The sequence below is a fragment of the Rutidosis leptorrhynchoides genome, chromosome 2 (assembly GCF_046630445.1).
Source record: "Rutidosis leptorrhynchoides isolate AG116_Rl617_1_P2 chromosome 2, CSIRO_AGI_Rlap_v1, whole genome shotgun sequence".
In the NCBI taxonomy this organism is placed as follows: Eukaryota; Viridiplantae; Streptophyta; class Magnoliopsida; order Asterales; family Asteraceae; genus Rutidosis; species Rutidosis leptorrhynchoides.
In genome coordinates this window covers 184,968,952-184,989,856 of record NC_092334.1, presented here as the reverse complement: position 1 = coordinate 184,989,856, position 20,905 = coordinate 184,968,952, and the positions used below count along the sequence as shown (strand labels likewise).

At 36.2% G+C, this 20,905-nt stretch overlaps 1 non-coding gene across 1 annotated transcript; it reads right to left on the bottom strand.

Annotated features, from left to right (window-relative positions):
- Window positions 1–7,558: 7,558 nt before the first annotated feature.
- LOC139894793 (small nucleolar RNA R71) lies at window positions 7,559–7,664 on the bottom strand. Its single transcript, XR_011775276.1, has one exon. It is a non-coding gene; the product is annotated as a small nucleolar RNA R71 (small nucleolar RNA).
- Window positions 7,665–20,905: the final 13,241 nt, after the last annotated feature.

Genomic DNA, 20,905 nt, shown 5'->3' with positions numbered 1-20,905 from the left:
ATGCATATATAAGAATATCCCCATCATTCCGGGACACCCTTCGGATATGATATAAATTTCGAAGTACTAAAGCATCCGGTACTTTGGATGGGGTTTGTTAGGCCCAATAGATCTATCTTTAGGATTCGCGTCAATTAGGGTGTCTGTTCCCTAATTCTTAGATTACCAGACTTAATAAAAAGGGGCATATTCGATTTCGATAATTCAACCATAGAATGTAGTTTCACGTACTTGTGTCTATTTTGTAAATCATTTATAAAACCTGCATGTATTCTCATCCCAAAAATATTAGATTTTAAAAGTGGGACTATAACTCACTTTCACAGATTTTTACTTCGTCGGGAAGTAAGACTTGGCCACTGTTGATTCACGAACCTATAACAATATATACATATATATTAAAGTATGTTCAAAATATATTTACAACACTTTTAATATATTTTGATGTTTTAAGTTTATTAAGTCAGCTGTCCTCGTTAGTAACCTATAACTAGTTGTCCACAGTTAGATGTACAGAAATAAATCGATAAATATTATCTTGAATCAATCCACGACCCAGTGTATACGTATCTCAGTATTGATCACAACTCAAACTATATATATTTTGGAATCAACCTCAACCCTGTATAGCTAACTCCAACATTCACATATAGAGTGTCTATGGTTGTTCCGAAATATATATAGATGTGTCGACATGATAGGTCGAAACATTGTATACGTGTCTATGGTATCTCAAGATTACATAATATACAATACAAGTTGATTAAGTTATGGTTGGAATAGATTTGTTACCAATTTTCACGTAGCTAAAATGAGAAAAATTATCCAATCTTGTTTTACCCATAACTTCTTCATTTTAAATCCGTTTTGAGTGAATCAAATTGCTATGGTTTCATATTGAACTCTATTTTATGAATCTAAACAGAAAAAGTATAGGTTTATAGTCGGAAAAATAAGTTACAAGTCATTTTTGTAAAGGTAGTCATTTCAGTCGAAAGAACGACGTCTAGATGACCATTTTAGAAAACATACTTCCACTTTGAGTTTAACCATAATTTTTGGATATAGTTTCATGTTCATAATAAAAATCATTTTCTCAGAATAACAACTTTTAAATCAAAGTTTATCATAGTTTTTAATTAACTAACCCAAAACAGCCCGCGGTGTTACTACGACGGCGTAAATCCGGTTTTACGGTGTTTTTCGTGTTTCCAGGTTTTAAATCATTAAGTTAGCATATTATATAGATATAGAACATGTGTTTAGTTGATTTTAAAAGTCAAGTTAGAAGGATTAACTTTTGTTTGCGAACAAGTTTAGAATTAACTAAACTATGTTCTAGTGATTACAAGTTTAAACCTTCGAATAAGATAGCTTTATATGTATGAATTGAATGATGTTATGAACATCATTACTACCTTAATTTCCTTGGATAAACCTACTGGAAAAGAGAAAAATGGATCTAGCTTCAATGGATCCTTGGATGGCTCGAAGTTCTTGAAGCAGAATCATGACACGAAAACAAGTTCAAGTAAGATCATCACTTGAAATAAGATTGTTATAGTTATAGAAATTGAACCAAAGTTTGAATATGATTATTACCTTGTATTAGAATGATAACCTACTGTAAGAAACAAAGATTTCTTGAGGTTGGATGATCACCTTACAAGATTGGAAGTGAGCTAGCAAACTTGAAAGTATTCTTGATTTTATGAAACTAGAACTTTTGGAATTTATGAAGAACACTTAGAACTTGAAGATAGAACTTGAGAGAGATCAATTAGATGAAGAAAATTGAAGAATGAAAGTGTTTGTAGGTGTTTTTGGTCGTTGGTGTATGGATTAGATATAAAGGATATGTAATTTTGTTTTCATGTAAATAAGTCATGAATGATTACTCATATTTTTGTAATTTTATGAGATATTTCATGCTAGTTGCCAAATGATGGTTCCCACATGTGTTAGGTGACTCACATGGGCTGCTAAGAGCTGATCATTGGAGTGTATATACCAATAGTACATACATCTAAAAGCTGTGTATTGTACGAGTACGAATACGGGTGCATACGAGTAGAATTGTTGATGAAACTGAACGAGGATGTAATTGTAAGCATTTTTGTTAAGTAGAAGTATTTTGATAAGTGTATTGAAGTCTTTCAAAAGTGTATAAATACATATTAAAACACTACATGTATATACATTTTAACTGAGTCGTTAAGTCATCGTTAGTCGTTACATGTAAGTGTTGTTTTGAAACCTTTAGGTTAACGATCTTGTTAAATGTTGTTAACCCAATGTTTATAATATCAAATTAGATTTTAAATTATTATATTATCATGATATTATCATGTATGAATATCTCTTAATATGATATATATACATTAAATGTCTTTACAACGATAATCGTTACATATATGTCTCGTTTAAAAATCATTAAGTTAGTAGTCTTGTTTTTACATATGTAGTTCATTGTTAATATACTTAATGATATGTTTACTTATCATAGTATCATGTTAACTATATATATATCCATATATATGTCATCATATAGTTTTTACAAGTTTTAATGTTCGTGAATCACCGGTCAACTTGGGTGGTCAATTGTCTATATGAAACATATTTCAATTAATCAAGTCTTAACAAGTTTGATTGCTTAACATGTTGGAAACATTTAATCATGTAAATATCAATCTCAATTAATATATATAAACATGGAAAAGTTCGGGTCACTACAAAAAGGGTCATCATTAACCAGTCCATTCATTCTCTTTTCCATGAAGTAAGTCATATTGAGCGAAAGATGGTGCTTGATACACCATAGAAGGGTAGCTTCACTTGCATGAACTTAAGAAGAGAGATCATCAGCTTTACAGTAAACATTCTTGCTTATGAGATTAAGCTAAAAGTCATATTTAGGAGCAAGATGATGAGCTTAAAGACCATTCTTTTGAATGGAGATGTGGTTGATAGGTGGTTGACAAAACGTTCGTATGATGTCACCTTTTGAGACAAACACGGGAAGACAATTGAGATTTAGGCTATGATTGAAGAATTCTACTCCTTCACATGGAACATACATGATTTTTCAAAACTCTTTGAGAGTCATGGAGTATTCCTTGTGAAACAAACGAAACTTGATTTCGTTTGTTGGATTGAGCTCATAGTTGGTGTAGAATTCTCGGACAATGGTGGAATGAATGAGACCTTTTAGTGTCAAAAAGGCATCCCATTGAATTGTGGCAAAATTCTCAATGAGAAATTCAGGAGAATTCTCAACTATGACTTGATAACCTTCGGCTATTAGTCATGATCTGACTAGTAGCCTATTGTGGTTAACCAAATCCCTGACGTTGTCTGGAGAGGACAAAGGAAGATCATCAAATGAGTCATAGATCGATGATGTTAGGTCAATTCGAAAGTGATGGTTAGGGGATTTGTTTGAGTGACTCATTGTGAGGGATGAAGTTGTGAGAATCTTGCATGATTGTGCATTTCTTATAAAGAGATTGAGATGAGTCTTCAAAACATCTCTCCTTCCCTTTTGAAGTAATTAAATGTGTTGAGAAAATGAATCATAGGTAAAGATGATAGTTCATACTCATTGGAGTTAGTTTCATCTCAGCCCTCTGAAGGCACTTGAATTCTTATTGGAGAACTTATTATGCATTCAATTCATTTTGAAGGGGAAAAGATAGAAATCGACAAAGTGTCCACGGTTTGGGCTGCGGTCGACCGTGGTTTCGAACGCACAAATTATGTCATTTCATTTGTTCAAATCATTCATTCAATTAACAACTATCTATTCAAATAAACTAAAGTTTAAGTGTTTATAAAAATAACTAGTCATTACATCAATACAAATCATGATTTTACTTCCTACGTCTTTGGCTTCCTTCCCCTACATGCCTTGAATATTCCACATCAACATTCTTTTGGCATGATATAGCCTTCATAACTTTCTTCATCAACTTCTTAATGTTGGATTGATAGTTCTTTACTTTGACTTGATTCAAATATATTTTCTCCAACTTTGAATCAGTGTCTAAAGCATAGAATGAGTCTCTTGATTTTTCCAAAATCTCCTCTTCATCACTTTCAAATATGTCTTTTAGGTTGATCTGAGCATTGATCATTTTCTCATACACCTGCTCGATCATATCAGAATCATTGTCTTTATCTTGTTGCCCCTCTGATTCATATCCCATCTTCATGATTGAATTTTGGTTAAATGTCAGATGAGATGGAAGAACATGATCATTATGAGTGATCTTCAAATAAGTAAATAAATTATTTAGATGCATCCCATATGGAAGAGCTCTAGATGTATATTTGGGAACATTACTCATCCTTGTTGCCATTAGATAGGCCATGTCAACATGCTCACTGTTCTCAAAGCACCAAAGAAGAGCAAATTGAGTGGCGTGGACATTTGCGTGATTTCCCAGTTTGCAGTATATGTTGTAATCAATTCGATTACCTTATTCCAAATGTCATATCTTTGACGCAAATGTCTCCCAAGGACTACATACTCATACATCTCTTCTCTTGATGCGTTTCTTAGACATGGTTCCTTAATTGCTTGTTCAACATTTATAAAGGATGGAAGATAAGTGAGATTGTGGCCTGTGATATCGGCTAAAAAGTCACGTTTTCACCCCGGTATTAAGGCCCAAAAACAAGAAAGATTCGAACTTTGTCAGAAAAATACCCACTTCATCGGTTAGAATTGAAGAACAAGTAATTACGAAGATGGTGCAAAAAGAATCAAGAGAATCGGAGCTAAAACGGAGATTCTAGAGCGAAAACGGTGAAAGACAAGAAATTAAGTTACGGTCCAGGGAATTCAGGCTGACCAGCAAGCCAAACGGCCTGCCATATGGCCTGCTACACGGCCTGCCAGTATGGAAACGGCCTGCCATATACGTGTCACCACACGAGCCACCAAATGGCCTGCCTTGCATACGGCCTGCCAAATACGGCCTGCCATACGGCCTGCCAAACGGCCTGCCAAACAGCCTGCCAGGCGTATTTGGCAATTTTCAAGTCTATTTAAAGGGTCTTTGTCATTTATTCTAACACACACTTCAAGTCACTTCTTTCTCTCTCTTGTACAATATTAGTCATACTTTTAAGGCCTTCTCACCCCCGAGCGGGAAATTAAGTACCCGGAGGCGAACGCTGAAGATTGTATTAGGAGCGGTCTGGAGTCTTGAAGTTATCACTTTTGTATTCGTAACTCGTTTAATCTACTGCTACTTCTATCCTTTATCTTATATAATGTTTTATGATATTATTGCCATGATTAGCGAGTAGTTATCTTTAGTGTATGCTATGATGTAAGCAGTTATAATGCCGAAATAATATTATGGTCTGTGTATGTTGTCGAAATGCTTTTCGATTATGCTTTAAACTCAATCGCTTTTCCAACTAATAGAACGTAGTTATAGGCTCTGTTATTGGGAAGTCGTGAACCCCGATTCAGAGTACACTATCTATGTCACCCCTTGGTAAGAGAAGTCTATCGGATACAACGTAAGATCGACCGAGGCACACCGGTTGTAGTAAGTCTATCGAGCTTTGGATTTCGACTGAGGACTCTTTCGTAGTGAAACATCTGACTAGACCCCTAGTACATTGTCGGTCCTAGACCATGCTAGTGTAGTCACCAAGCATATAAACTTCGTACGTGCACGCTGAAGCACATCGGTTGTTGTAAGCTGTACCTTTGCTAAGTAAGGCCATGGAACATGGTTAGTGTTGACCAGTACACTGCACCATAATGCGGTCTCAAGCATTGCACCCCGCTTGAGGGATTCTTAGTTAATTAAGGAACTGTTTGTTTAGACACATAAAGGATTGGACCGTTAGGATAACCGAACGTGTTCATGGAAGTCATCTTGACTTGGCCATGGTGTTCTTTATGGTTGAACTCTTTTTAAGGGCCTAACTATCTTTTACCAATCATTAACGAAAGCATTGAAGCACATCACGTCTCTCAGATATGGTAAACCATGTATTCTATTATTCTTAAGAAAGTTTAGACCATTTTGAAATGTTAATACATCACCCAACCGAGTCGCTCAATTGGATGAGCCATCTGAACGTGTATGCCTGTAGTCAGACTGTACGGGCGTCGGGGGTAAGGGACGTTGCTGTCTATTCAGAATCTTCAAGCCTAACGCAGTACCCAGTGACATGTCTTATGACAAGGGCGTTTAGGACCAGTGTAATGAATACAAGGCCTCTGCCTATTCATGAGCCAGCATTCCATAATCTCGGCAGAATAACTGATGAAGTCATAGTATGCACTTACTTTAACCTTATCTGAATTACAAATTTTATCGCATTTACTTTATATATCTTATAAATTAGAAAATTCCAAAATAAATATTCACTACTCCCTAACTATCTTAGGCTACAATATAGGTTCGATGTTACTGATATCTCAAAAATACGACTCTAGGTCATACTTCCCTTATTTATAAGGAGTAGTAAGATTTAGGCCCCGCTAAATATAAATTTAAAACAGTACCCTCTCCCACGAGTGGCTGATCCTGGCGAGCCGCGGCCTAACGACACCGCGCAAATAAAAACCGTCCGTTTCGGCCATATCAGGAGATTCTACTAGTTTTTGGCGCCGATGCCGGGGAACTGGTATCAGGAAATACTGTTTTCAATCAAACTTATTCACAAGCATTTAGTGGTGTCTAAGAAAGACAATTATACAAGGACTTGGTTATTGGATTTTCCGAACAGTCGCCAATTATATTGGGACCAAAAGGATCCTGCCTCTCCGTAGTCGGCCTGGACACTTGGTTTGTTGAATAGTTTGTGCTAAGCTTTGTTACCGAAATACCAGGGAATCAGTAGCCAGAACCAAAAACATATTCCACCATACGATAGTTAGTTAATTAGATTAGATTACTTTAGATTACTCTAGTTTACCTTAGATTAGACCACCTTAGATTACCTTAGATTTCTTTAGATTAAATTAGATTACCTTAGAATTAGATTAGTTTGGTTTAGCTTATTATAATTTAGCTTATTTGCGAAAATTAAAAACAAAAGGCATACATAGTGTATGACCCAAACCCGATCTAGACCAGGGCCATTGTTATTCGTACCTGATCCAGACGCAATAATCTCTAAAGCACACAAGGAAGTACGAATCAGAAACCAAATGGCGTTACGCGTTACTTTAGTAGAAAACTCCAAACCCTCGATTGAAGGTCGTGGAGGACCAATCAGATTTCCAGAGATTCAAGGAAACTCGTTCAAGTTAAAACATCACAACATCCAGCTCATTCAGAATAGCTGTCAGTTTCATGGATTACCGAATGACGATCCTAATTCTCACCTTGATAAATTCATATCTCTTTCGAACTCCTACAAACAGCCAGGGATAGGACAAGATATAGTCCGGCTATACTTGTTCCCCTATTCTCTCACTCATCATGCTCAAACTTGGTTTGAAGGACTGGAAAAAGATTCCATCACGTCATGGACGGAGATGGCGACTAAATTCCTAACCAAATATTTCCCTCCTTCTAAACAAACCAAACTGAAGAATGACATCATTAACTTCAAACAAATTTATGATGAATCTCTTTACACTGCATGGGAGCGTTTCAAAACCTGCTGAAGAAGTGCCCTAATCATCAGTTAGAACGGTCAGCCCAAATCTGTACCTTTTACAATGGTCTTACGGTAAATCATATGACGACGATCGATGCAGCAGCTCAAAGGAATCTGATGAACCAAACCGTAGATGAAGCATGGGAATTGCTCGAGAACATGACGATGCATCATCATGACTGGAACAGTGATGAAACAACTTCATCATCTGCCCCACTCTCTGCACTTAACAATCAAATGGAGGCCATCAAATCCCTCACGGATAAGATGGAATCTCTTGCAAAGCAACTCGGAGAATTGAAGACGCAACCGCAGCAGGTTAACCAAGCTCAGGCTTGTGTTAATTGTTCCAACCCACAACCTACTGAAGACTATCAAGTTGAGTACGAAAATCCTGACAGTTCAGTCTGTTACGTTCAATACCCAGCTCGTCCACCAAATCCCGGATACAATCAACCACCAAGGGTTAATCAATTTCAGCGAAGAAATCAACCTTTCCGCTATCGCTATCCACCTTATCCAGCCTAACAATCTCAATTGACCTACGATCAGCCACTTCCACTCACTGGTCCCCCAGTTGAGGAAAATTCCCCTACCAACCAGATTACAAAAGCAGCTAACCCAACTCTCGGAGCTGATGATCAGTTAACTCAGTTCATCCAAGGACAACAACAGTTAAATCAGAGAACTGCAACCAGACAAGATCAGACGGAGATACTAATGAGAAATCAATTGGCTATGCTCAAAAGTTTGGAAACGCAGCTCGGACAGTTATCACAGTGCCTTGAAACCCGACTGCAGGGAAGATTGCCAAGTAATACTATCCAGAATCCCCACATAGAAGAAGCAAAGCAAATGGATTCCGTAATCCCAGAAGAAGAACCACGGAGAAGGTCAACTAGGCTCAAGAATAAATCAACATATACTCAGAAACTGACCCCTGAAACTCCAGTTCGCGTACCTTATCCTGGAAGGCTACAAGAAAAACCATCCAAACTTGATTCCTTCAAACTTGATGGTAGATTCTTGGACACTATGTCCAAAGTTCCCAACCAGAAGAGATACATCTGAAGGCTTCTTTCTACAAAGGAGAGGATACCAGACTCTAACAAAATTCCACTGAGTGAAGAATGCTCTGCATTACTCAGAAACTCTCTACCACCTAAGCTAGGAGATACGGGTCGATTCGTTTTCCCGTGTTCAATCTACCCATCTGGAACCATTCATGCGCTAGCAGATTTAGGAGTAAGTATCAACCTAATCCCCTACTCTCTCTACAAGAGATTAGAGTTAGGAGACTTGTCACCAACCAAAATGACAATCCAACTTGCCGATCATACAATTCAATATCCTAAGGGCATAGTTGAGAACGTCTTGGTGAAAGTCGAAAAATTCATGTATCCTACGGATTTCGTAGTAATGGATATTAAGGAAGACCTACACACCCCAATAGTGTTAGGAAGACCTTTCATGAATACGGCTAGGACTGTCATTGATGTGTACAATTAAACCATGATCTTACGATCACATGGGGAGAGCGTTACCTTCAAAATTGACCGACCAACCGATCTTTCTCGACAGGCAGAGATGTTTTCTATTTCCACCAGACGGATCACTTCCGATGATGAGTCATTACCACCAGCCGACGATATCGAGATGGGTGTCGAATCACAGTCTGTAGACGACCCAGAAATGGAAGAAGAGGATCTCAGCGAAGAAATAGAGAAAGAGGAGGAATCTGAAGAGGAAGAGGAAATGGAAGAAGTAAAAGAAATTGCGACAACACCAGTTCCAAGCACTGAGCGTCATGAAGAAATAATGAGGCTTGAAACGGCAGATCACAGTTTAATCATTCGCTTCAAAAAGAAGAACGACAAGGCTTAGGTTAAGGATATAGAAATTGATCCTGTAAGTATCAAAGTGGAGAATCAGAATACTGAAGGAACCCGTTCATCAGACGCATCCTCAGAGGAACCGGATACCGATGATGACAAGGAAAAGCATCACGAAGACATTCTGACTAACTCACACTTTCCAACCGAAGTAGATCAAGGCGAGCCGGACTCTTCTTCAGATCGAATTCTGGTTATATCCACACATGCAGACATGATTACCTTCATCAATGATACCGATGAATTTGAAGACATTCTCGAAGCTATCCGAAAGTCAACCATTGATTTTTCGCTACGCTTAACAGAACGAATCATGGCTATCAGAGAAGAGCACCACCTCTATCTCTGAAGAGAAGACAATGATGTTGAAATCCTAGAAGAACGCATTCAAGACTTTATCAATTCGATTCACGATCATATCTGTCACGAAGAAAGGCAACGAGAGCATAATTCAGTGGTTCGCACTATTCTCGAGACAAGTTTCTGTCGAGATCAGAAGTTCATTTACTCTAAGGTTTATAATGCCTTAGCCGGATCTGCACTTCAGTTCTCACGAAACGAACGAGCACTACTGACTCTCATCCGAAAGCATATGGAACTTTCCACCGGCCGCCCAACTTTTCACTCTGATTTGCAAATGATCGAGGATATTCACAGTCTTTTCGCTCTTCTGGATAGAGATAATTTGGAAAGCACACCAGACAGACTAGTGATTTACGTAACAATTGATCACCACACTGATCTGATTATCAAAGAGTTACAAGACACTGTTATGGAGGAAGCAAGACGAAACAATCCGTTCTCTCACCTTGAACCAGATCAAGTCAACATTGCCACCGATGTTACGAAGCAGCTATCACGTATCTTCCACGAATCCACAGATCCTAGTTTCATATTTAAAGCTGGATGTCGAGAGATATACTCAAAGACGGTAAAATTAATACTCAGATCAGGATTGCTGTTCACTTCTTTCCAGCTTCGTCTCTTAACTAATCTGTGCAAAGCTACAGACTCTTACTGTGGAGATCACCGTTTTGAAGACTTCGAAATTCTAAAGATACAGTTTCTTACATTGTTTGAAGACCTCCGAAATGAGCATCCAGTCAGAGAAATCATCAACACCAGCACTGCAACCATGATTGACATTCATGGGTCAACCAGCAGAGCTGCGGATCACATTCTCATCAGACTTCAAGACTTATCAAGAGCCGAAACTGCGCACTACTTATCGTTCAGAAGATCTTCAAGAGAAGTACCAGACTTGTTACCACTATTGGTCCGACACTTTCTCAGGACTTATCCACCAAGACTCGCATTCCCTCAAGAAGACCAAGATCACAACCATCAACGAGGAATGTTTGCTTTTTGAAGAATCACTACGGTCGAGCCAACGACCTTAAACAAAAGCGCTTCCCGGGAGGCAACCCGTGCAATAAAGTAGAGTAGAAGAATAAAGGATGACAAATGAGCCGATAAAGAAGCAAGGAAACCAGCCGCATCTACTAGGGGTATTTCTTTCTTTTCGCTACTAGCTCAAGATTCAAACTATACCACATCCTAGCTTATCACTAAGTGTGGGATAACACCCAATTAAAACACTAGACAAACACTCCTAAATCTTCAACTAAAACTCCTAAGTGTGGGATACACTAGGAACATTGAGGAAAATGTTCGTCTAAGTGTGAGATGTTGGTATCTTTTTATGCTATATCATAATAAACCATTACGAAGATTCCAAGTCCTTAAGCCAAATTTCAAATTTTTTACAAAAGAAACCCTTTTCGAAAAAGTATTTTTGAAAACCTAAAACGTTTGTCAATAAAAATAAGGCTTAAGTAAGGTGGAAATCTTGTTAGATTGAAATCTCTAATAGAACATTGCATGACTAAGGCATTATCGACCTAAATTGATTATGGTGAGGCACCCCAAATAAAGACCAGCATTCATCTTTAATTCTTCACTATTTTCCGTTGAGAGTGCAGATGTCTGTGCTCAGAATCAGAACTTGCTTTAGATCTACATCTCCAATCAGCAAAGCGTTATTCGATTGTAATTAAAATAGCTACCCATTTGTCAAACATAAGCCTTCCACACCTCCACTACTTCTACTCCACCATCACATCCATATCACCTTTACTATTTCTAAAAAAACCCAGAAAATGAGATTTCTTCCGAAAACCCAATGTTATAAACCTCTCAAGTATCATGGCAAAGGTCTTGAAAAAGTTTACCGGCAAAAATTTTATCGAGATGAAGTCTCCAAAAAAAAAATGATGAAGTTCTGAAAAAAGGAGCAGAACTAAATAAGAGAAATTCCGAAGAGAACTCTACCGAAAATGATTATCAAATGAAGAAAAGTTCAAAAGTGCTTCTCAAAATATTTCAGCACTCCTATCTATCTGAATAAAAGTCTGTATAAAGACTACATTACCCATAAATTCCTACCACTACCACTCCAAAATTCCTTCTCCATCATTGACAAATAACCCATAAAAGCTGAGATTACTACCGTTCTCGCGATAGCAGCAAGGATTTAAGTCTTTATCAAGCCTATGACGATGGGTGCAGCATGACTGGCTATGAGTGTATTCATTTCTTAGATCGGTAGGGAACCCTAAACACTTGAGTGATTTGAGTGACCCGTGAAAGCTAGCCTATGTCATGTAACCTCCTCGCATGCTTGCAGAGATAATTTCAATCCTAACATAGATGACTCACCTTATCTTTTTGCTCTTATAATAAAAGCAAACCGCTTAGGCTATTAGAAAAGAAACGCCGAAAAAATTCTTTAAAATGAGAGTTTGCTTGAGGACAAGCAAATTCTAAGTGTGGGATATTTGATATCGGTTAAAAAGTCACGTTTTCACCCCGGTATTAAGGCCCAAAAACAAGAAAGATTCTAACTTTGTCGGTAAAATACCCACTTCATCGGTTAGAATTGAAGAACAAGTAATTACGAAGACAGTTAAAAAAGAATCAAGAGAATCGGAGCTAAAACGAAGATTCTAGAGAGAAAACGGTGAAAGACAAGAAATCAAGTTACGATCCAGGGAATTCAGGCTGACCAGCAAGCCAAACGGCCTGCCATAAGGCCTGCCATACAGCCTGCTAGTATGAAAATGGCCTGCCATATACGTGCCACCACACGAGCCACCAAAAGGCCTGCCTTGCATACGGCCTGCCAAATACGGCCTGCCAAACTGCCTGCCAGGCGTATTTGGCAATTTTCAAGTCTATTTAAAGGGTCTTTGTCATTCATTCTAACACACACTTCAAGTCACTTCTTTCTCTCTCTTGTACAATATTAGTCATACTTTCAAGGCCTTCTCACCTCCGAGCGGGAAATTAAGTACCCGGAGGCGAACGCTGAAGATTGTATTAGGAGCGGTCTGGAGTCTTGAAGTTGTCACTTTTGTATTCGGAACTCATTTAATCTACTGGTACTTCTATCCTTTATCTTATATAATGCTTTATGATATTATTGCCATGATTAGCGAGTAGTTATCTTTAGTGTATGCTATGATGTAAGCAGTTATAATGCCAAAATAATATTATGGTCTATGTATGTTGTTGAAATGCTTTCTGATTATGCTTTAAACTCAATCGCTTTTCCAACTAATAGAACGTAGTTATAGGCTCTGTTATTGGAAAGTCGCGAACCCCGATCCACAGTACACTATCTGTGTCACCCCTTGGTAAGAGAAGTCTATCGGATACAATGTAAAATCGACCGAGGCACACCGGTTGTAGTAAGTCTACCGAGCTTTGGATTTCGACTGAGGACTCTTTCATAGTGAAACATCTGACTAGACCCCTAGTACATTGTCGGTCCTAGACCATGCTAGTGTAGTCACCAAGCATATAAACTTCGTACGTGCATGCTGAAGCACAGGGGTTGTTGTAAGATGTACCTCTGCTAAGTAAGGCCATGGAACAAGGTTAGTGTTGACCAGTACACTGCACCATAACGCGGTCTCAAGCATTGCACCCCGCTTGAGGGATTCTTAGTTAATTAAGGAACTGTTTGTTTAGACACATAAAGGATTGGACCGTTAGGATAACCGAACGTGTTCATGGAAGTCATCTTGACTTGGCCATGGTGTTCTTTATGGTTGAACTATTTTTAAGGGCCTAACTATCTTTTACCAATCATTAACGAAAGCATTGAAGCACATCACGTCTCTCAGATATGGCAAACCATGTATTCTATTATGCTTAAGAAAGTTTAGACCATTTTGAAATGTTAATACGTCACCCAACCTAGTCGCTCAATTGGATGAGCCATCTGAACGTGTATGCCTGTAGTCAGACTTCACGGGCGTCGGGGGTAAGGGATGTTGCTGTCTATTCAGAATCTTCAAGCCTAACACAGTACCCAGTGACATGTCTTATGACAGGGGCGTTTATGACCAGTGTAATGAATACAAGGCCTCTGCCTATTCATGAGCCAGCATTCCATAATCTCGGTAGAATAACTTATGAAGTCATAGTATGCACTTACTTTAACCTTATCTGAATTACAAATTTTATCGCATTTACTTTATCTATCTTATAAATTAGAAAATCCCAAAATAAATATTCACTACTCCCTAACTATCTTAGGCTACAATATAGGTTCGATGTTACTGATATATCAAAAATACGACTCTAGGTCATACTTCCCTTACTTATAAGGAGTAGTAAGATTTAGGCCCCGCTAAATATAAATTTAAAACAGTACCCTCTCCCACGAGTGGCTGATCCTGGCGAGCTGCGGCGTAACGACACCGCGCAAATAAAAACCATCCATTTCAGCCATATCAGCCTGTGTGAAAGAACCTTTTTCCTTCAGTGGGAACTTCCAATATTCTGCCAAAGTCTTCAAGTGTTAAATTGTATCACTGCTTATTGATTCTGAATACAATATTTCCATCTTTGAATAGGAAACTTGGATAGAACTCACGAATCAATGTGGGATATATAGGACCTTCTAGATTGAGGAAAGGATCCCATCCCAAATTAGTAAAGGCATGAACCATCTCAGGAAAATATTCAATTTTGATCCTACATTCCCTTGGCAAACTTCCGGTAGCTTATGAAATCTCTATTATACACCGACTTCCTTTCATTTGGAGGAGGGTTGTAGATACCCTTTCCTTTGCTTGTCATTTTCTACACAATATCACTTTAACTCAAATTAAAGTGTACATATAAATGATTCAATTATGGAATCACTATTTTGCAAACTTAGTTAACATTAATACATGAGTATTTCGATGTTAACTTTTTGCACATTCTCACCCTCTTTTGGTGATAATGTGTTTGCATTTAAATTTATAATGATTTTCACAATGTTCACATGTGTTAATGTTTTTCAAACTTGATTATCATTAATATATGATTGAATTGATGTTAACATTCTTTACATTATCACTCTCTTTTAGTGATAATGTACTTGCAACATATGAACAATAATTTTATGAAAACCTAATCTAATTTTATAATGAACCCTAGAATTCATAACTTGAATTAATGCATTACTAATCATAATTTCAACGTTTTGGATGTTTCAATAACACATTTGATTGTTTGCATCAATTTAAAATTTAGAATTTTCTAGTTAGGGTTTCTTTAAATGATGTTTAAAGATTTCATCATATAAACACAATTGAATGAAAGGAGTTCATAGATTAATCTTACCGAGAGTGAAGATTAAGATTGAGTAATAGCGAGTTCTTTGGTGTGCGGTTTGAAGCCTTGAGCTGTGAGAGAGAATAGATGTATTTGATTCCGATGGAAAACGAAAAGTGAGGGTTTCATTTAAAATACAACAGCTGTCATGGAGCCTGTACAGTCGATCTGTGATCGACCGTGTCCAGCCGTGGAGGAGAAACACTTTACGATTGAGTGTGTGGTCTGTCGTGGTTCGACCGTGCAGCTTCTTGTAGAGAACTTTGACTGTGTTTACAAATCGAGCGTGTTTTGTTGATTTTCTCATTATATAGGATACTTGAGGACGAGTTTTCTTTACTTAACATTATATGATTACATCCAACCGATGTTTGATCATCAATGACACGTATGAAGGCACGTTTATATATATAGATACACATATACTATTGTATATACATAAGGAACTTTGACCTACATTTAGCATGCAATCAAATTTCACATCCTTTCAAGTTAAACATTCATTCCTATGCTAAGATTATTCACATTAAGTGTTCTTTATGGTCATTTTGAGGATGTGCTATCGATTATCAAGAATGACACATTCACTAATGTACTTAAGGACCATTAAGTTTTATATGCACTATATTATGCCTTTTCATTGTAAGAAAATCTTTCATTAGTTTAGAAAAGTTTTGACAAGATTATCCTTACGTGTATTATGATCATTGATTCCCATTTATCCTTAAACTACCCAACCCTTGCTTTATTTCTTCCATTGAATTATTATTGCTAGATTGATTTAACTTTCTCAAGTCTCCAATTTTCATAATAATTAACATTGGGCTTAGAGTACTTGTTTTGTAGGTATTAGAGTCGTGACATGATTTCAAATCAATTTTGTTTCTTGATGATTTAAATTTCTCTTTGGCCTTTAAAGACATTTTTAAATCATTGTTTTCATCAACTAAAACTTTGTTAAATTGATTGACCTTTTGTAATTCTTTTTCAACAATTTTATCTTGTCATGACTTCTAGTTTATACAAATTTTATCATTTTGTACTCATCTAGCAATTCATAATAATTAGTACGATATAATACATGTACCTCATTGCATTGAACGCTTGAGTTCTCCCCTTCTTCTTCTTCTTAAAAGCATGATTCAACTGCATCTTCACTGTGATCATTTTGAATAGGAGAGTTACTTGAAGTCATGAAACGAAGATCTTCATCTTCATCTTCCTCTTGAATATCTTCCCAAGCTTCTTCAAGAAGCTCAAGTCTTTCCAACATTCTCTTAAACAAATTTTTCTTCAAGCAACTTGAGGTCTCTTCATCTTGAGGGCATAGTGTATCCCAACATTCCTTTACACTTTCACATGAAATTATTATGATTCTTTCTTCACTTGGAAGAATTCTATGAAGTAGTGACATAGCATCAAATTTCTTTAGCACTTTGTCCATTACTTCATAATTTTGAAATGTTGAGTACACCACATTTGAAGATTCTTGAGGAACAAGGTTTCCTTCCTTGATGATCCTCCATATGTCGTAATCCTTTTACTTGACATCAATCGCAAATCTTAATTTCCACACATAGACATCCCTTTTATCAAATATTGGTGCTTCTCTAGCCAATCTTTCTAGGTATGCCATTGTTTGAGTTGATCTCAAGAATGTTTAACTCGGGTTTTTGCACAAAATCATTTGTGACACAATCAAAGATGTTTTTAGATCAAAGGTTTGAGCAACTGCTCTGATAGTAATTGTAAGTAACTAGAGGGGGGTGAATACTTACTTAATACGTTTTTAAAACTTTTTCGTTGATCAACAAGATTTAACCATCTTTGATCAACTTAATCAACTCAAACTCAATGTGTGTAGTGTTAATGTTTGAAGTAATGTTGAAAGTAAAGTAAAGAACATAAACACAAGCATTTATAGTGGTTGAGGTGGATGTTAACTAATCCACCTTAATCCACTCCCTGATTCACTAATCGGGAGTTTGCTTCACTAAGCCTTTTCTCCAAACCCGGTCGAGATCTGATTTACAAATCTTGTACTCCTTGTAGACAACACATCTAATCTTTCTATCCCTTTGAAAGATTTGAAAGATTACTTCCAACTTAGATCAACTTATCTTCACCTTGGACAAGTATTAATTCCCAATGGAATTAATCAACCTCCTAGTTTCCTTTAAGGAAGATGATCCCTAAGCTAGCTTTTGCTTCTATTACAAAGTACAAGATTTACTCTTCTAGTAATATTCCTAAGACAATTCAAAGGATAATATCACACTAAGTAAACAAACAAAGATAGTAATTTGAAAGTAAGTTTACATCAATTCTACAATCTATGAGATTATAGAATATCTCTCTTGTTAATCACAAACATATATGAGTGAAGGTCTTGTGATTCTTCTAATATATTTAGAGTTGAAGCATGCAAGAGAGTCCACATTTGAATCTCTTCAAGTCTTGCTATTTATAGTGAGAAATAAAAAAGTAGCCGCTGTCACGGCTCAGCCCACGGTCAACCACACGTTGTCTGGTCATTTTCACCTAGCCATTGTATGGCCGTTTGAATCCATTCAAACCTGATTCTTTTGGCCTCTTTACTTCATTTAATACCTGCAAAAAATATACCCAACATCCTATACAAGTACTATATGCATTAAGTGCTTGAATCCTCTGGGATGTATTACCTTGATAGTGACTTGTGATAATCAAATAGGTAAGTCTACATTTATTGGATACATTTCTTGATAATCATTTGAGGTAATCTCATATTTGTCATATCCATTTGTTTATATTTAACACACATGCTTATTGGCTAGTCATTTATTTGCATTCAATACACATGCTTAAGTGCTATTGGCTACTCATTTGTTGGCATTCATTACACATGCTTAAGTGTTATTGGCTAGTCAACATGTCATTAACACATTATCCCAATTAATCATTATAATTAATCTTTAAGCTTGCACATAGATTAATTAGCTGTGTTTATGATATTCTTACTAAGTGAAACATGTAAGTTCAATTAAGTTCATTATAAGCAAGATATCATATTAAACAAGAATAATTCATACTTGAACATGTTGCTAGACTTAAACATGTTTCTTGTGATATTTTAATGTGTGTGTTAATAATTCTTTAAGCATACAATACAATTTGATTATGAACCTTCAATTGTTATCAACCAAGTTACACTTAATGCATCTGAGTAGACTAAGCATACATTTGTGGTTTCCTAACTTATATCATAACAAAACAAAGATCATATTACCATTCATACATACTAAATGAGTATAAGCAAATTGGCATTTAACACATAGTCAAGTAATACTCATGTAATGATAGTAAGTAGTCAAGTAATACTTATGTAATGATAGAAAGAGTTTACTAGTGATTAATCTAAGATCAAACGCAAAGTGATGACATAGCAATACACTAAGGCTGTGTAAGTTTACTTGCAATGTGGTACTTTTCAAGATTAATGTATAAGTATATACATTAATTGTCGACTAAAGTTAAGAGGCAAACAAAGGCAACCTATTTTTTATAATTTAATTGAAGATTTTAACAAAAGTATATACAAATTCAAAATTTTAAGTACTTCTAAATTTTTGAGCCTTTGAATGATTGCACATTTTGTCTCTACTCGAAGACCGCATCTGAAAATGAGGAATCATTGTACTTTAACTAAAACTATGAATCACACAAAAATAATATATATGGTTTGAAACGGAGGGGTATGTACACGGTTCAATTTGGATAAGGTGGTTATGGTTTGGGTCTAATCGTGGACCATATGTGCCCAGTCCTGCTCGTGTGGTCCATGGCAATTTGGCACCCATGGTTCGCTTCAATTCTCATGCCTGCTCACTTTATTTTTTCTAAAATAACGAGAACTATTAAAAAATAGAAAACATTTTGAGACGAAAAATAAATTCTCACGCCTATTCACATCCATTCATATCATACCAACAATAAATAATGCACTTACTATATACTGTGATGTTCAATGTAAAAATCAAAGGAATTTTTTTTTTTTAACGGCGAATTTGTATCAGCTGATCATTTATTTCAACGACCCTCATCATTTGCACCCACGCACGCTAGAAGGAAACTCCTACCCGAATTGCTTGGCAACTAATCGCGGGATCTGAATTGCTTGGCAACTAATCGCGGGAAATTGGAGATAAAATACTATCAAAATATGATAACTATGACAATGACATGAAAAAATGCTAACGAAATATGTTGATAGATTAGAGATAGCTATCCACTACACCAAATAACTTATTAATTTATTGATGAGAGAAACTTTTTAATTATTGTAGCTATTAGATGACTAGAGTGCTCTTTCAAACCCACAGAAACTTTTTAATTCGGTTATGTCTTGGTTAGAGTGGTTTTTTTTGTCTCCGAGCCTTAATTTGTGGTGATCCTGTTGTAACTGGTATCTTATCTTCTTTTTGGAGTTCAAGTTTTTTATATGGTTTTTGTTTCTTTGCCAAAAAAAATAAAATAAAATAAAAAAGAATTATACAGGCATTCATTTTCTTTATAAAATTATATCGGTAAATCCTATAATTACGGAGTAAAATACACAGCAGTGATCCTAAACTTAACATCAATTAATTGATTAATGAAATAAATTAATCGGCATTAGAATTAAGATCACCGTTGTGCATTTTTAAAAGAAAAAAAATTACATGAGACATCCCTTAAGTTTACCCTAGATTTCATTCGAGGTCCATTCAATTTTTTTGACATAAGGATTCCCCGTACTTTTCACTCATTTCGTGAGGGTCCCTGTCAATAAACAGCGGTGTTCTACATGTTTCGAGATCTACCAACTGTTAGAAATCTACCCACCACCAAACTTAAAAAACATCATGAAAATGGGTAGTAAGAATGGATTGAAGATAAATATCCACTAACTGCTAAAAATTTCCGCTAACGTTCGTCATACCAATGGACTCTGTACGCAATATTTGTAAACCACAATGATTGTCCTTATCAAAAAAAAGTTATGTGACTAAACTGCAATTTAATACAGTACAAATCACGGGAATTGTCCTTGTAATTTTATCAAATTAAAATTTGCACTTTCGTCTTTTTCACTTTCCCTATTGCTCCCTATAAATTAACATTCATATATTTAATGCTCTATTTATGATATTACATTTTTTAGTTAAAAACTCCTATATCTACGAGTAACTAGTAAATAAATAGCCACATCTACAAACTTAATACTCCGTACTAAAGTTATCTCTAGAGGGAGGATAACTAAATGTAGAAGGTTCATTTGTTTCATTGTGTTCATCAAAGACCAAATAACAAAAATATTTGATTGAGGTTAAATATTACTAGTTAACTACTCATTACATACTCATGCACATTAAAAAAAGATTTTTTTTTTTTTCAATAATGAAGGCGAAATATCCGAAATCAAGCATTGGAATGCTAGGCGTTATGCCTTTGTGACATATTCAAACCCTGCTCATGCTCGTTTAGCTGTGACAAAATTCAATGGCTCCGGAATTTTCGGGAAAACGATTTACGTGGAATGCCCAAGAGTCTGATCGTCTAATGACAGAAGGTTTGTCGAGAATCATAAACACTCACTTTGTGCATTAACAGATTGTAGTAAACAATCTGTCAATGCATAAACTGAGCAGATCTATCAAAAGCATAGTTGAATTTATCACTACCCTTTT